Here is a 15,365-nt window from a genome sequence, read left to right as displayed (position 1 = left end):
GCTGGCGCCACTCGCCTGTTTGCCGCCGACATCTCACGGCAGAGAGCGGGGACTACAGCCCCCAAGCACCCCTGCGGCCGCTGACGCTGCAAACGCGCCCGGAGGCGCTTTAAAATCTCGCGCCTTTCTCCGCGTCGCGGGACGCGCGCGGGCGGCGCCGGGCTGAGCCCGGGCAGAGGGCGGGCCGTCTGTGGCCGTCAGGGGCCAAAGGAGGCCGGGCTGGGCCACCCCTCTTGCACCCACAGCACACCCCTGACTGGTACGTTTTACATTGCTGTTGGACATATCTGGTGAAGTGCTTTATAACAGACTGGAAATTGCAATTACAGAGCGACGCCTTTCCCTGGACGCTTTAAAAGATAAGCGTTCCTCAATGGGCGCTTTTACGCTAGCTGTTTCACCCGCACAAGCCAACACTCAAGCGGTTAACATCTTAACAGGGAATTCACCACACCCACTGACGAGTGTAGATACAAATTCTCCTGGTCCTAGTGACCCTGCCCCTGTGTCATTGTTGGATCTTTCATACTCTCCCCTGTTAGTTGCTTCTCAAGTTACACCTAACACTGCTAATACTGCTACTCCATCTCTTGCAACCCCCGCAATTACTGAGCCACCCACTGTAGTGGACCCAAAAATTGTCCAAAACAAAAGGAAAAGAGTGGGTAGCGGTAACAGGGAAGACCAGACAAAAGCTCACAAGAAAAGTAAAGGCAAATCACGCACTGGTACGGGTAAGAAAGTGGGTCACACAGCTTCCCCTATGCACCATCCTTCCAGGATAAGGTCGCCCCCTGTCCACCGGGCTAATTTAACCACTGATGCTGTTGCAGAACAACTTCCTCAACACTCTGTATCCCAAAATGACCCTGATCCTCAGCTTGCACTGATTGGTCAACTGGAAAAAACTATTAAATCCTTCTTACTTCCCATGATGGAAAGAGTAAGGTTATTGTCTGAGAGGCTTGAGAGATTTGAGCAGGCCTCTCTTGACAATTTCTTTTCTCTCAAATCTTTAATCAAGTTGCACTCAAAGATAGGCAAGGATCATGATACTACTACTGATCCATCTTTAATTACCCCCAACAAACCTATACTTCAAGCTGTATTGTCGAAACCAAATGCTGCCTTAAATTTGGGCTCAAAGAATGGAGCTACCTCATCTAACTTAAGGTCTCCATTACCCATGCTATCTTTGGGTAGCTCTCTTCAAAATAAAAAATCAGCCTTTGGCTCGACCAATAGTTATCCAACTGCCGGGGAATCGGGAAACAATGTTGAATCTGCTCAAAATTTCCAAAAACCATCTACCAATGAACCTTTACAAATTCAATCTAAAGCCCTCCCTACTGGTTCTGAGCAGTCCCTACCTTGTATTGATCTCCCACCGGAGTGCCTACCATTTGTTGCCATTCTGACTGGAGTCCCGCGCCCTAAAGCCGCCAAGCCAGAATCTTACACTGAATTACATAATAAAACAATCCACTGGCTGAATGCTAATAGGCCGCTTCCAAAACACCTAAATGGGCAGGTTCTTCATGTCAGAAGGGTATCCTGGGTGGGCAAAAAACCGAAAAATACGTCTGGTGACTGTATCATTATAAATTTTAGGGACCCCCGGGTTACAAGATTAATTTGTAACAGCCAACAACCCACTATGAGTGGCATAAGATGTTTAGACCTAAACCACTTCTATTCTGATATCTCCTACCCTCACTACTTATACCCTTCTTTTTTCCAATCACCCTATGATGGTTATTTTAAGGGAGTTGGAAACACCAATGATAGGGTTCCTCCCATTTTTGCCCCCAGCAGATATCACGATACCTATAGCTGCTATGAGCACTATTGACACGGAATTCCAGCAGTGATAGATACTCCTCCAGTTGCTGGAATTAATGCCATCTCAAGAGATCCTGAAGCAGTTCTTGATCCTGATAAGGTTCCTTTTCAAATTGGTTCAAGTCCTCACACCCTACAGCACTGCCCCAACCACACCTCAACTATCCAGGATACTAGTCACACTCCACGGACTTCCTCTTGTACCCCGATCCTGGCTACCACTAATTATTCCACCTCACCTGCATTGCAAGACACATCTGCTATCCCTCCTTCTCTCAGGATCCTAAATTGGAATGTAGCTGGTCTTGCTAACAAATTAGACCTCCCAGATTGGAATTCCTTCATAACAACCTACAGTATCTGTATTTTCCAGGAAACTTGGGCAACAGAACCGCACCACATGATTGGCTACACCACCTTTTGCATACCAGCCACTCCCTCCCGGTCGGGAAGAGGACGCCCCTTGGGCGGCCTGCTGATCTGGGTTAGTACTTCACTCGGGTGCACCATTAGGCAGGCCCATATTGCTTCCCCAGATTTATTACGTCTAACCCTCAAGGGAGCCCAGGGGAATAAGCCTCTTGATATATTTAATATTTACGCAAGAGGCCTTAGTGGAGGAGCTTTATCACCCACACTTGTACTCCTAGAGGACGAACTGCGAAAGTGTCATCACGCATCTTACGTCCTGGTAGCAGGAGATCTTAATTGCTCCTTCGAGCCCCTGGCCTCAGTAGATCTTCCTGATCTACTAGAAGATGACGCTAAACGTGGCATTCCGTCATTAACATTGCCTCCTATCAAGAGATGGACTAAGTCTGTTGTATTTTTGAATACCATGTCCTTGGAATTCGGCCTAAGGGCGGCCAATGGGAGAACACCCTCTGACCCTCAGGGTGCGCACACCTACAACAGGCCTAATCATAGTTCAAGGATCGATTATATATTTCTCGACCTTAAACTTTGGGCATTCATGGAGGACATGGAAATAATCCCTTCTCACGATAGCGACCATAACCAGCTATCTCTTTGTATTAAATCACTATGGGTAGATCAACAAGGGCCTTCGATCCTTCGAGCAGCCAGCTCTCTGCAAACCACTGAGGTTTTCCCTGCCAACTGTGAGCGGCGTCTCAAATGGCACAAAGTCATGTTGAATGATGACAAGGTTGAATTAATAAAGTCAATTTTATATGCCTCACAGGTCGAGTTGGCCCAATCAAATACCCATCAGGTTGCACTCGATAGGGCCCCCTCTGTTTTTCATGATATTATTTCCAAACTGGGAAATATATTCCGAATACATAATAAGGGTGGCCCATCGAAGGGAGGGCCTAAACCTATCCTAAAGAATGGCTGGTATACGCAAAGCTGCAGAATTATGAAATCTGCCTTAATAGTGGCCCTAAAAAGTGGGATTGCATCTGCGATCCAAAAAGCTAGGAAAGACTATAAGACTTCCGTCTCTAATGCCAAAAAGTCCTGGGAGGAGCAGTACTGGCAGACCCTAAGAGAGGCCTCCTCCAACCGTAATCCCGGTGTCTTCTGGGACGCTATAAGAACAAAGAACAGACCAGCCCACGATCTCCTGACATATAATATTACTGGTATAGCATGGTACGAGCATTTTCATAAACTATACTCTACTGGTTCTGAGAATGTGGCAAAGTTTCCGCCCGAGGACTTACCCCCCCTCATGGATGCCTCGAATGCTGACCCCTTCACGGAAGGAGAGGTACATAGTGCTATCAAGTCCATCATCTCGCAGAAAGCAGCTGGCCCGGACGGCATTCCTGGAGATGTCCTCAAGCTTGATCCATTGAACTGGGGGAAGCTACTCTCTACCCTTATCAATGCCATCTTAAATGGCGCCCCGGTCCCCGAATCGTGGAAGGGGGCCGAGGTCGTTCCCATTTTCAAAAAGGGTGCCCGTGACGATCCTGCTAATTATCGGCCGATTAGCCTGATCGACTCCTCCCAGAAGGTCATCGGGAAAGTGATACTGGAGAGGATATTAGCTTGGGTGGATGATAATGGCATCCTCTCTGATTATCAAGCAGGTTTTAGGGCCGGAACAGGCACTATAGAACAGGTCTTTAGGCTGTTTCTTATCTACTGGAAGGTTGTCCTTCTTGGAAAGGGCTCTCTCTATCTAGCCTTCATAGATTTAAAAACAGCATTTGACCTTGTTCCCCGAGATAACCTCTGGCGTGTCCTGGCCTCGATGAACATCCCCTCTTATCTATTGGCCCTGCTAATAAAACTTCATGATGGTAATTACGCCCAAGTACGCTGGGGTCCCCAGGGCCAGAAAACGGAGAGAATCCCAGTAAACAGGGGCGTCCGCCAGGGATGTGTTCTCGCTCCCACCCTCTTCTCACTTTATGTGAACGGGGTGGTGGACCATCTGCGGGAAGTTCCGGCAGATGCACCTTCCCTGGCGGGCGAACGTGTTCCAACCCTCCTGTTTGCTGATGATACCCTCCTTCTGTCTAAGACACCCATGGGCTTGCAAACTCTCTTGGACAATTTTCAATCTTTCTGCAATGACAGAGGCCTTATTATTAATACCACCAAAACAAAATACCTAATTTTGAATCCTCCGAAGAAATTAGGTCGGCCTCCAGTCTTAAATGCAGTTCCTCTTGAAAGGGTCAAAGAGTTCGACTATTTGGGCATCCGCATAACAGACACCATGCGCTGGGTATCCCATGTACAGAAGATGCTCTTAACTCACAAAAGGGTCACTGGTGCCCTTCTTAGAGAGCACCGTTCATCCTCAACTAGGCCAATAGCCCCAGCACTAGATATTTACAAGGCAAAGGGCGTGAGCTCAGCGCTCTACGGTGCTGAACTATGGGGCTCAAATAATATCGTGGCACTGGCTAGATCCGACTCCAATTTCTACAAGGAACTGATGGCACTCCCACAGAGTACACCTATAGTGCCTCTATTGTCGGACTTAGGGTGCCATTCACTGTCAGACCTGGCAAAAATACGCCCCCTACTTCTTTGGGCACGGCTTTGGCGGACTCCGGAGCTAACCAAGTATGCGGAGGGTCTGACTGAAATACTTTCTATGCCTTCCTGGAATAAAATCAAGTGGCTGAAAGATGTCAAGACCCTCCTCTACGATCTTGGTCTTAAAGATGCTTGGACAAACAGAACCTCGCCCCCGAAAGCTGTACTAAAGAAAATCTACTGGAGTTGGGTTATAGGTAAAAGGAACTCTAGCTCCCAACTAGGTAGATGCACCACTGAGTTCCTTCTTCTCAAAGATGTAGTTTGCTTTGAGCCTTACCTTGATATTATTCAGAAGCCATATGACCGTGCTCTCTACTTCAAATTTAGGGTTGGTACCCTCCCGGTGCGTGAGCTGACCGGCCGCTGGAAATTTCCCTCCCAAACTTCTCCTTTCTGTCCTTTCTGTGAAACCAAAATTGAATCTATTGCACACGTGCTTTTCGCATGCCCAGAATATAAATTCCCCAGATCATATTGGCTCAAACCTCTATGTAGAATCTTGGGCACACGTGACCACCTTACAGCGCTGCGTATCCTTAAATCAGACACGAGACCTTTGTACGCTTGCGCACTATCAAAATTCCTAAGGTGGGCCTGGCTCCTAAGATCGAAAGCTCTGGCAGTTCTAGGCTAAAATAGCCTGGCTGTTTCTTTTACTTGTTTGCGCATGTTTTTATATTGTCCTATTTATAATGTTTGCATGTTTTTTTAGAAAACCTCGTAAGATCTTGGGAACATGAAATATGATATGAAGAGCTTATATGTATATGGTTCTTATAATGGTTTCACATGTCTGTATATTTTTATATTTGTATGTGCTTTTTAAGATATCTTTTATCGAAATAAAGCTTATTTCAATTTCAATTTCATTAAAACATAGCAATATTAGGTGTTTAGTGGTATGCTTAGAGCTTTTGGTTCTGGTGTCACTGCATCCACTGCACCATTATAATCATGACCCTAGTGTCTGCTAAATAACTGCACTTGTGACTGTCTATTTAGTGCTAAAAATTAGCAATAATCTGTGGTTTGTGGGGTCCCTAGAGCTTTTGACTCGGGTGTGACTGCACCTGCTGCACCATTGAAACCGTGACCCTAGTGCCTGCAAGGTAACTGCACTTATGACTGCCTGTTTAGAAGTTAAATATGTTTGGTGTTTAGAGGAGTTCTGACAACTTTTGGCCCCGGTGCCACTGCAGCTGCGGGACAATTTCAATCATGGCCCTATTGCCTGCAAGATAACTGCACTTGTGACTGCCTGTTTAGTAGTAAAATATTGCAATATTAGGGTGTTTAGTGGTGTGCCTAGAGCTTTACGCCGACGACACCCAGCTCATCCTCTCCCTCACCAAGGACCCACACACCGCCAAAACGAACCTCCACGAGGGAATGAAGGCCGTCGCTGACTGGATGCAGAGCAGCCGTCTGAAACTGAACTCAGACAAGACAGAGGTCCTCATCCTCGGATCCACCCCCTCGGCCTGGGACGACTTGTGGTGGCCAACATCGCTGGGAACAGCACCCACACCTACCGACCACGCACGCAACCTCGGATTCGTCCTCGACTCCTCCCTCTCCATGTCGAAGCAGATCAACTCCATCTCCTCCTCCTGCTACAACACCCTCCGCATGCTCCGCAGGATCTACAAGTGGATCCCGTCCGAAACAAGGAGAACTGTTACACAGGCCCTCGTCAGCAGCAGGCTGGACTACGGCAACGCACTCTACGCAGGAATCCCAGCCAAACACCTGCATCGACTACAATGCATCCAAAACACCTCCGCACGTCTGATCCTCAAAGTACCCTGACACAGCCACATCACCCCCCACCTGAAAGACCTGCACTGGCTTCCCGTCAACAAGAGAATCACCTTCAAACTCCTCACCCACGCACACAAAGCTCTCCACAACATCGGACCAGCCTACCTGAACGACAGACTCAAATTCTACATCCCCACCCGCCAGCTCCGCTCAGCAAACCTCGTCCTCGCTGCTGTCCCCCGCATCCAACGAAAGACCACAGGCAGCAGATCATTCTCCTACCTCACCGCCAAGACCTGGAACACCCTCCCCACCCACCTACGGCAGACCCAGGACCTGCTCACCTTCAGAAGACATCTCAAGACCTGGCTCTTCGAGCAGTAGCGGTTCCCCCCTCCCTTCAGCGCCTTGAGACCCTCACTGGTAAGTAGTGCACTTTACAAATTCCTTGTTTGATTGATTGATTGATTGATTTAGCTCCAGGTGTCACTGCACCTGCTACACCATTATAATCATGACCCTAGCGCCTACTAGAAAACTGCACTTGTGATTGTCTGTTTAGAAGTAAAATGTAGAATATTCTGTGTTTAGTGGGTCCCAAGAGCTTTTGGCTCTGGTACCACTGCACCTGCTGCACCATTTAAATCAAGCCCCTTTTAACTGCAAGCTAGCTGCAAATATGACTGCCTGTTTAGTAGTAAAATATAGTGATATTTGGTGCTTAGAGGGAAAGATAACAAAATGTAAACAGTATGCAGCGTTAACCAAAAGGAAGATATTTTGAACCACCAGCGCGGATGCAAATGAGTAGTTAGGCCACAAGGAACTGATAAGAGAGACACAAAAGGGAGAACAGGCTACAACCAATAGAAACAGAGGAAAGTAAACTGGCAAGCATATGGACCGCGCTAAAAAGTGAAGGCAGGATGTAAGTTCCTTTTAAGATATATTAAAAACAATAGCTTTCACAAGCACAGCAAAAGCGCCATGCAGGCGAAACCTAAAAATTACACGTTCTTCCATTAGTAGCATTACCGCAAATAATAATAATAATATCTCTTTTCATATAGCGTTGCATACTGAATTCTACTGACTTCCAAGCACGAATAAAACAAAAAAAAAACTGCAATGCCCTGTGTATGATGCCCTTTCTACAACATTGCAGGAATTACTTGTGAAATCAACCAAGCTGGGACATGAACCTACGACTGCACTTTATTCATAAAGTACCCTATTAAATATAATATCAGTAGTAGGAACACGTTAGCATCCTTATAATAGATTTTATCTTCTCTAATTAACAGCCATGAGTTGCTGATCCTGGTAATTTTCCTTCTTGAAACTGTTAATGAAATAATGGATCATGGAATGTATGTCAGGAAGAGTTTAATATATGTGAAACCTGTCTGTGACGACCACCGAGTTCTAATAACGGCCTTGAGTGCCACGCCTGAGAGACCATGCTGGAAAACAGCATTAGAATTTTTTTTCTTTCTGTGCAGCGGGATTTCTGCGGCGAATGCATATATAAGAATGTTCTTGTGTGCTTTACTACAGGTTCTAGAAACCACATACCACTTTATGAAGTGTTTTCAATCTGTGAAAATTGTTTTCGAGTGTACCATCAGCAGAGTTTTTGCCCCGGTTTATAATGGCTTTCATGCCATTCAAATAAGATTAAATAGAAAAATGTGTTTTCAAATGGATTATATAGTGATTGTTTGATAATGTTTTTTAAATCTTATCTGGATTTAAAATCTAACAGTTTGAGAAAGAGGTAGCGGAAAAAATTAAAAACATGTTTTTGAAATATTTTAATATCAAGAATGTTCGTGTTATGCATGGTCAAAGCAAGCATGCATGTATGTAGTGTGACAATAAACTTTGAACGACATTATAAGCTTTATCTGGAGACACATTTCTGAAATTCTTTCTAATTTACAAATAACTACTCTGAAGGCTAGGCACTTTCAAACCGGTAGGTGCATAAGAAAGGATCTGAATAAGAAAACTGAAGACGCAAAGAGAGCTGTCGCTTATGGGTGTATCTGACCACGTCTTTTGGCAAAAACTATTAATTATGAACACAGGATCTATCGGTGCATAGCTCCATATCGCTCTAAAATATTTATTCCAATACATTACAGTTGAAGACTGAAAAAACCCTTGATTATTTGTCAAACTGAACCTATTTTCAGGTTTTGAAAAACTACTCATGTAAAACAACAGAGAGTGGATCCCCTAAGGAAAACGATGGGACAAGGGGATTTTGAACATAGGTTGGGAAACTTACTCGTTCAGTAGTCTACCCTCCTTTTTATACAATACCAAGCCTTTCAAAGGCTACAAAATCACACTACCTCTTACATTTGTGTTTAAAAAGCAGCTTCGACTAAGCATTAACAATAAACAGTACAATCAAACCATGTTTTCTTCATTTCCTGTTGTCTGCTTCATAAAAAAGGCTGTGAATTGCACAGCTCCTATTCCACCAACATGGCACCCGTGTGTCCTCTCCTTTGTCAACAATATAAATTGTTAGCACTCTATTGCTTTACTAAACCTCTATGATGAAGCTATAGTAGAACACTGGGGATGAACTGAAGGACTCGTGCTGTGAAACAGATATACTTTATTCAGCATGCTGGACTTTTTTATGACCTTGATCAGGATGTTATTCGTAGATTTGTTCATGATAAAAATCTTGAAACTCTTTTATGTCAAAGATGATTAAGGGATCAACATTTCGACATGGTGAAAATACCTTAAAATACCCCACAATTCCGTAAATCAGTGTAGGACCAACAATACATAAATTAATTTATAACAAAAACTATTACAATATATCTGACAAGCTCATTTGATATGACCCTTTGTCATACACTTCAATGCATATCAATAGAAAGGCCATGTTGCTACAGGGAAAATAATAATGGAACCTTTTCACAAAAATATAAAGCAGTTACTATACGACTCTAAACCTTTCACTTACATAGTGCCATGAATAAAACATATCTTTGAAAAATACTGCAAACTATATCCCAAAATGTAAGGCTTTTGTTTAAAATACCAATTGTATCCAAGAGCGAGGGCACTCCCTAATAGCTATTATCAGGGGTGGAGCAAGACCCTCAGGCCATATTTATAAGCCCACAATGTCACTTTTCTCGACGTTGTGGTGGCAATAGGGGCATCGCCTTATTCACTAGGCGGAGTTAAGCCACTTAACGTGGATTAACGTCTCCTTGTGAATAAAGGCACCCTTTCACTCTATACTTAGCGGGAAAGAGGCGGGCAATGGGTGTTGTGGTGGGCACTCCACCGCAACACCCATTAATTTTGACGTTGCCCCATATTTACAACGGTGGCGTAAATATGGGGCAGCGCCAAAATTAAGACCAGGGAAAACCTGATCTTACCCTGGCGCAAAGAGAAGACATTTTTAATTTCTCCTAGTTTTTGTTGTTTCCATGTGTACTGCGTTGTCCAGCATACATAGATATAGCAAAACGCCATTGATTTTTATGTGCAGGAAGGTGTCCCTTCCTGCACATGAACAATCATTAAATTAAATGACGTTTTGCAACTTCAATGTTTGCTGCATTAAGCAGCACCCTTAGAAGTTTCAAAACGTCATTTCAGATTGTTTATGTGCAGGAAGGGACACCTTCCTGCACATGAACAATCATTCTCCTCAACGCAGGCACCCTTGCACCATAGCCCCTCAGTTTGGTATTGAACTCCCTGTGTTCACCCCCAGCCAGTAACTACCTGGAAGTTCTCTACCCAGTGATAAACTGCTAACACCCTTAGCAGTGGGGAACATGTCAAAATGTAAGTCAAAATATTTGTCTAGCCTCCTGCAATACAATTTATGATATTTCGATCCTTAAATGAATGCGGTTCTATAGTTTATCTTCTTGCCTTTTGCCTGAGTTCGCCTACACTTACATTCAAGAATTAATGCTGAGTGATCCAGCGCATGAGACACAAAAACACCAGGATTACATTGATTCTTGAGAAGGATTGCCTTCTGTGCGACTAGAACATCATACTTTTGCTTTCAGGACTGACAACTCACCACATCCAAAAGGCCAAATAAGTGTCTTAATTTCCTGAGCACCTTTCACATCCTGGGATTAGGGATACATTTTGTTTCTTTTTTCAGGTATCTGTACTATTCCGGTTAAAGAGTGCAATCAATATTGTCTCCAACATACGGTGATGTGGGGTATGGACTAATTTGATCATAAGCATGCAGATGGACGAGAGATTCTGCTTGTTTGGAGCATAAAACCTTAATTCTGAAAATGTCCTGCACTCTGTGACTTCAGTTCTTCAGAAACAGATCTTCTCTACATATCCTAACCCACAAGATTACCAAACTACAGAAGATAATTTATCCTTTAGTCACTACTTTGTTGAGGACTTTTTCCACTCGCAGTGCATTTTAGTTCCAATACCCTTGATGAAAAGGTCTATTGCATTATGAGGCATGGTTTTTTATAATTTTCCATATTTTTGTTTTATATAATTTTTGACTGTCTTACCTTTATCTCAAGTGGTCATTGTTTCTATTTGAACATTTTTCATTACAAACTATTACCTCAAAATGGTCTTGCAACCAATGTAGGTATAATTTAGATAAGGTTATAAGGCTCTTAATTTTGGTTTGGTACAATAACAGGGACACATTGTGTATTTGGTACATACCAATGATGCAAGTTTCAGAATTTAGCATGCACATTTTACCCCCATTCCGAAGTGTACGGCTCAGAATGAGAGATTAGACAGTAATAGCATGAGTCATTTCCTGTTTTGAGTTTTGGAAAACCAAAATGTGCACTATTTGACTGCACAATTTGATTCACTTGGCAAAAATCGTGCAGGCAAATTCCAGTGGGGAGAGGAAAAACCAATGAGCACTCAACTTGCAATCCCATTAAGATGTCAATTTGAACCTGAACCCAGATTTTACACCAAAGCAGAAAGGCCCTAAATCTACTTACTTACATTAATGGTCACGTTTAAGTAATGGCCAAGTCAGAGTAATAATCAGTCAAATTAATGATAAATCAGAGTATCAGGATTAGGTATAGGTAATGGTCATTCACAGCCGAAGTACTGATACGCAACTGACAATCTACATTGAGACTTTGGTTTGAAAAGGTAAAGTGATAGGATCCACCGTGCCCTTTTGAAGTTTTCAACCTTCGATGAGTATATTATTGCTCATTCCATGCCTGGATACAAGTGCACTGAGTTTTATAATTGTCTTGCGAATTTATATTTTTGAAGTTAAAATCAGGGCTGACAAATCTACAAGCATTAGCTGATTGTATTTTTTTACTTTTTCTGTGAAACTAAAATATATGTAATTTTGGTCTGCCAATTTTATACTGTAAAATGAGACAATATGTTTTATAATACAATACATTTATAAAGACATTTTACTACACAACAACTGTGTTTGTATGATCGAGAAAAGAAGCTGTATACACTTTTATTGGGTTATTGGTACTTTTCATATAGGTTTTTAAAACGTCTAAGAAATTCGATAAACTATTAATTTGATTAACTTAGCATTTTTTTATATATGACATACTATGTTTAGTTTGAGTGGCAACTAGTCATTTGTTTTATTAAATAAATAAAAGAACATTCATAAACTGAAATAATTTTAAGTACTATCCAGACGTTTTGTCTGCTAGCCAAACACAGATCTCTTGAAGTCATATCCAGCATTTTATAATTTCAAACATTTTCTGGTGCACAATTCCTGAAACCACGTGTCAATGTCTCATTTATTACAAAACAATATTCTAGAAACTGAGAGCGTGCTTCCTGAATACTAACTCCTTCAAAATAACCACAGCTGACAGAGAATTGAGTTGATCTCCACATATCCTGTTAAAATGTTAAACACATCGGCAGTTCTATGATGGATCTGGTGTCCTGGTGTGAGTTTGAACCCAAGAATGTGCACACAGAAAACTAGCTGCAGTGTACTAAACACTCAGACATAATCAATACCAGACAAGACAACAATAAAGTTTGCTGACACAATTTGTTTTTTGTTGTTGTTTTTTTTAATTTCAAAGTATTTTATTAATTTTATACAAACAAATACAATAGCATTCTGTCACGGCGTTAGCCAAACGTAGTATGTATGCATTGGTTGCATGTACTTTACGGTAAGATATCTGTTTTAGCTAATCCAATCTTACATTGACTTGCCGGGAAATTAGGTAAAGGCTGATAGAAAGAGAGAAACAGGAAAGAAAGAGGTGAGAGGAAGATATGAGAGAAGTTCTGTAGCCCTGAGTCTAATAGGGGTTTTAGTCATGTGACAAAACTGACACCCCACTAGTTGATCTATGGCGGGAGAGTTGGTCAAACAGGGCAGTCCAACTAGCCCCCCCCCGATGTCCCTTTGGCCCATGGTGTTAACCTCCGATTCGTTCCATCCCCCCCCCATAGGGGAGGGGAGGAGAGAGCCAGACTGGCTTCAAGGGGGTTCGTAAGAGTCTAAGTACGCATCGAGTGACTTCCACATCCTCCTGGTTGCTGGTCTCCATGGCGAGTTCTGCAACGCAATGTTATCCGCACCTCTGAGGTACGTCACCTAGTTGAGCCAGCCCTTGTATTAGGTCTAAGACGTGTCCTTCCAGTTGGTGAGGACCATTTTCACTGCCGCAATGAGAAGCAGGTCCAGTAGGTCTTTATGTTTTTAAATGCTTCAGCTGCTGGACAAGCTGGAAGTTGGGTTCCAATATGAGCAGTTATTCTTATTTAATTTGAATAATTTCATTATTATCTGAAGAGGGGGCCTTTTCGTGAGGAAATCTAGTTGGCCAGTCACAACACTTTCTATTGAATTCAGTGGAGGCATGAGAGTTTGTGGACATTGGCAGGCATAAATAACCGACAAAACAAAGGGACGTTAACTCTTTCAAAACATGCAGGCTGAAATGAGGCAAACCTATTAGACACTAAAAAGAATTCTTCCAAGATGCAACTGAAATGAACTAGGTGGTTTTTCATTGCAGATGAGTGGATGTCCAAAATCCATATGTCAAAACCGGGATCCACTTGCTGATACCATTTGTAAGTGGTTAAATGGAATTTTCCCTTGCGCAGAGGGTCTGAAAGCTTATTAATGTATTTGTAAGTTGATATACTACCTGCATTGGTTGCATTTAATGAATCACAGAACTTGATTGTGAGTGCCTGGTTGCTTTATGATCAACATTCAAAAACACCTGTTTGCACAAGGATCGCAGTTACTAGTGGTGCTGTGTTCACCACACTAACCAATTACCATACACAATAAATTCCAAAACCCGGATTAAACTTCTCTGGGTCAAACCTGATGAAATTGAATGGTTGAAAAGGCCAAGTTTTAAGTTTATTCTGATATGGTACACCTACGGAGGTCCACAAAATTACACATTACTGATAAAACAAGAAATACATTTCTTTCTATAAATAAACAGTTCATCCTTTATGGGTACCTCCATAAAAAACCTATTATCATACATACTATACTAACTATACAAAATACGGGAGAGGATAAAACGGTTATCAAAGTGCAAAGTGCAATATATAAAGACACATATACAACCAAATAAATAAAAATCCAAATATTACAACATCAGAAATGACATTAGAATTTCCTAATATATACCCAGGAAAGTTTTTTTAAAATTGATAATTCATATGACAAAACATTTCATTTGGTGGGGACAAAACAAATAAACGAACCTCATGGGCAGAATGAATGTTGAATTTTATATATACGGGTCTTAGAAAAATACGTGTAGCCTTTTGCAACTTCGGACACACAAATAACACATGATTAAAGTTCTGAACTTGTAGGCACCAAAATTCACAAATTATGTCCTCTTTCGGTGCTTTGTCCCAATTGCCTGTAATTTCTCTGAAGGGCAGCAAATAGAACCTCAACAATAGAATCAGCCTTCTAATCCCATGAGGTAGATTTCAAGTTAAATAAGGATGTGGTTTGTTCCCTAATGCGCTCCCACAAATCACCTCATTATGCAACTTGGGCTGGCGTAAAGCAATATCTCTGGCCAAACTAATAGAGATCATTGACTTCTTTATAATCGGCTTCAATACAGACTTTGGCGTAGTGGTTGCCCAAAATCCATTTCAAAACCGGGATCCACTTGGTGATACCATTTGTAAGTGGTGAAATGGAATTTTTACAAGCGCTGAGGGTCTGATAGCTTATTAATGTATTTGTAAATTGAAATACTACCTGCATTGGTTGAATTTATTGAATCGCAGGACTTGATTCTGAGTGCCTGGTTGCTTCATGATCAATATGCAAACACACCTGTTTGCACAAGGATCGCCGTTACTGGTGGTGCTGTGTTCACCGCACTCATCAATTACCATGCACAATAGATTCCAAAACCCAGATAAAATTTCTCCAGGTCAAACCTGATGAAATTGAATGGTTGAAAAGGCCAAGTGATGACCAGCACACTTGGGCTTTGGTGTGTCAAAACATGCATGTAATTTCCGATTGAAAAGGGAAAACTCATAATCGGGTTTTATTCGGTGTCACAGTTATATCTTAACCCTATAAAACGCCAATAATCAAGGTCACTGAGTCTTTTTTTCCCAGACCCGCAATCGAAATGATAATGTAAACAATTGAAGTGTACCCCTACATTTCAGATGACCCCGAGTCTGTTCTGAAGCAGGACAAA

This window comes from Triturus cristatus, chromosome 5_2 (assembly GCF_964204655.1).
Source record: "Triturus cristatus chromosome 5_2, aTriCri1.1, whole genome shotgun sequence".
Classification (NCBI taxonomy): domain Eukaryota; kingdom Metazoa; phylum Chordata; class Amphibia; order Caudata; family Salamandridae; genus Triturus; species Triturus cristatus.
This window is presented reverse-complemented; position numbering follows the sequence as displayed.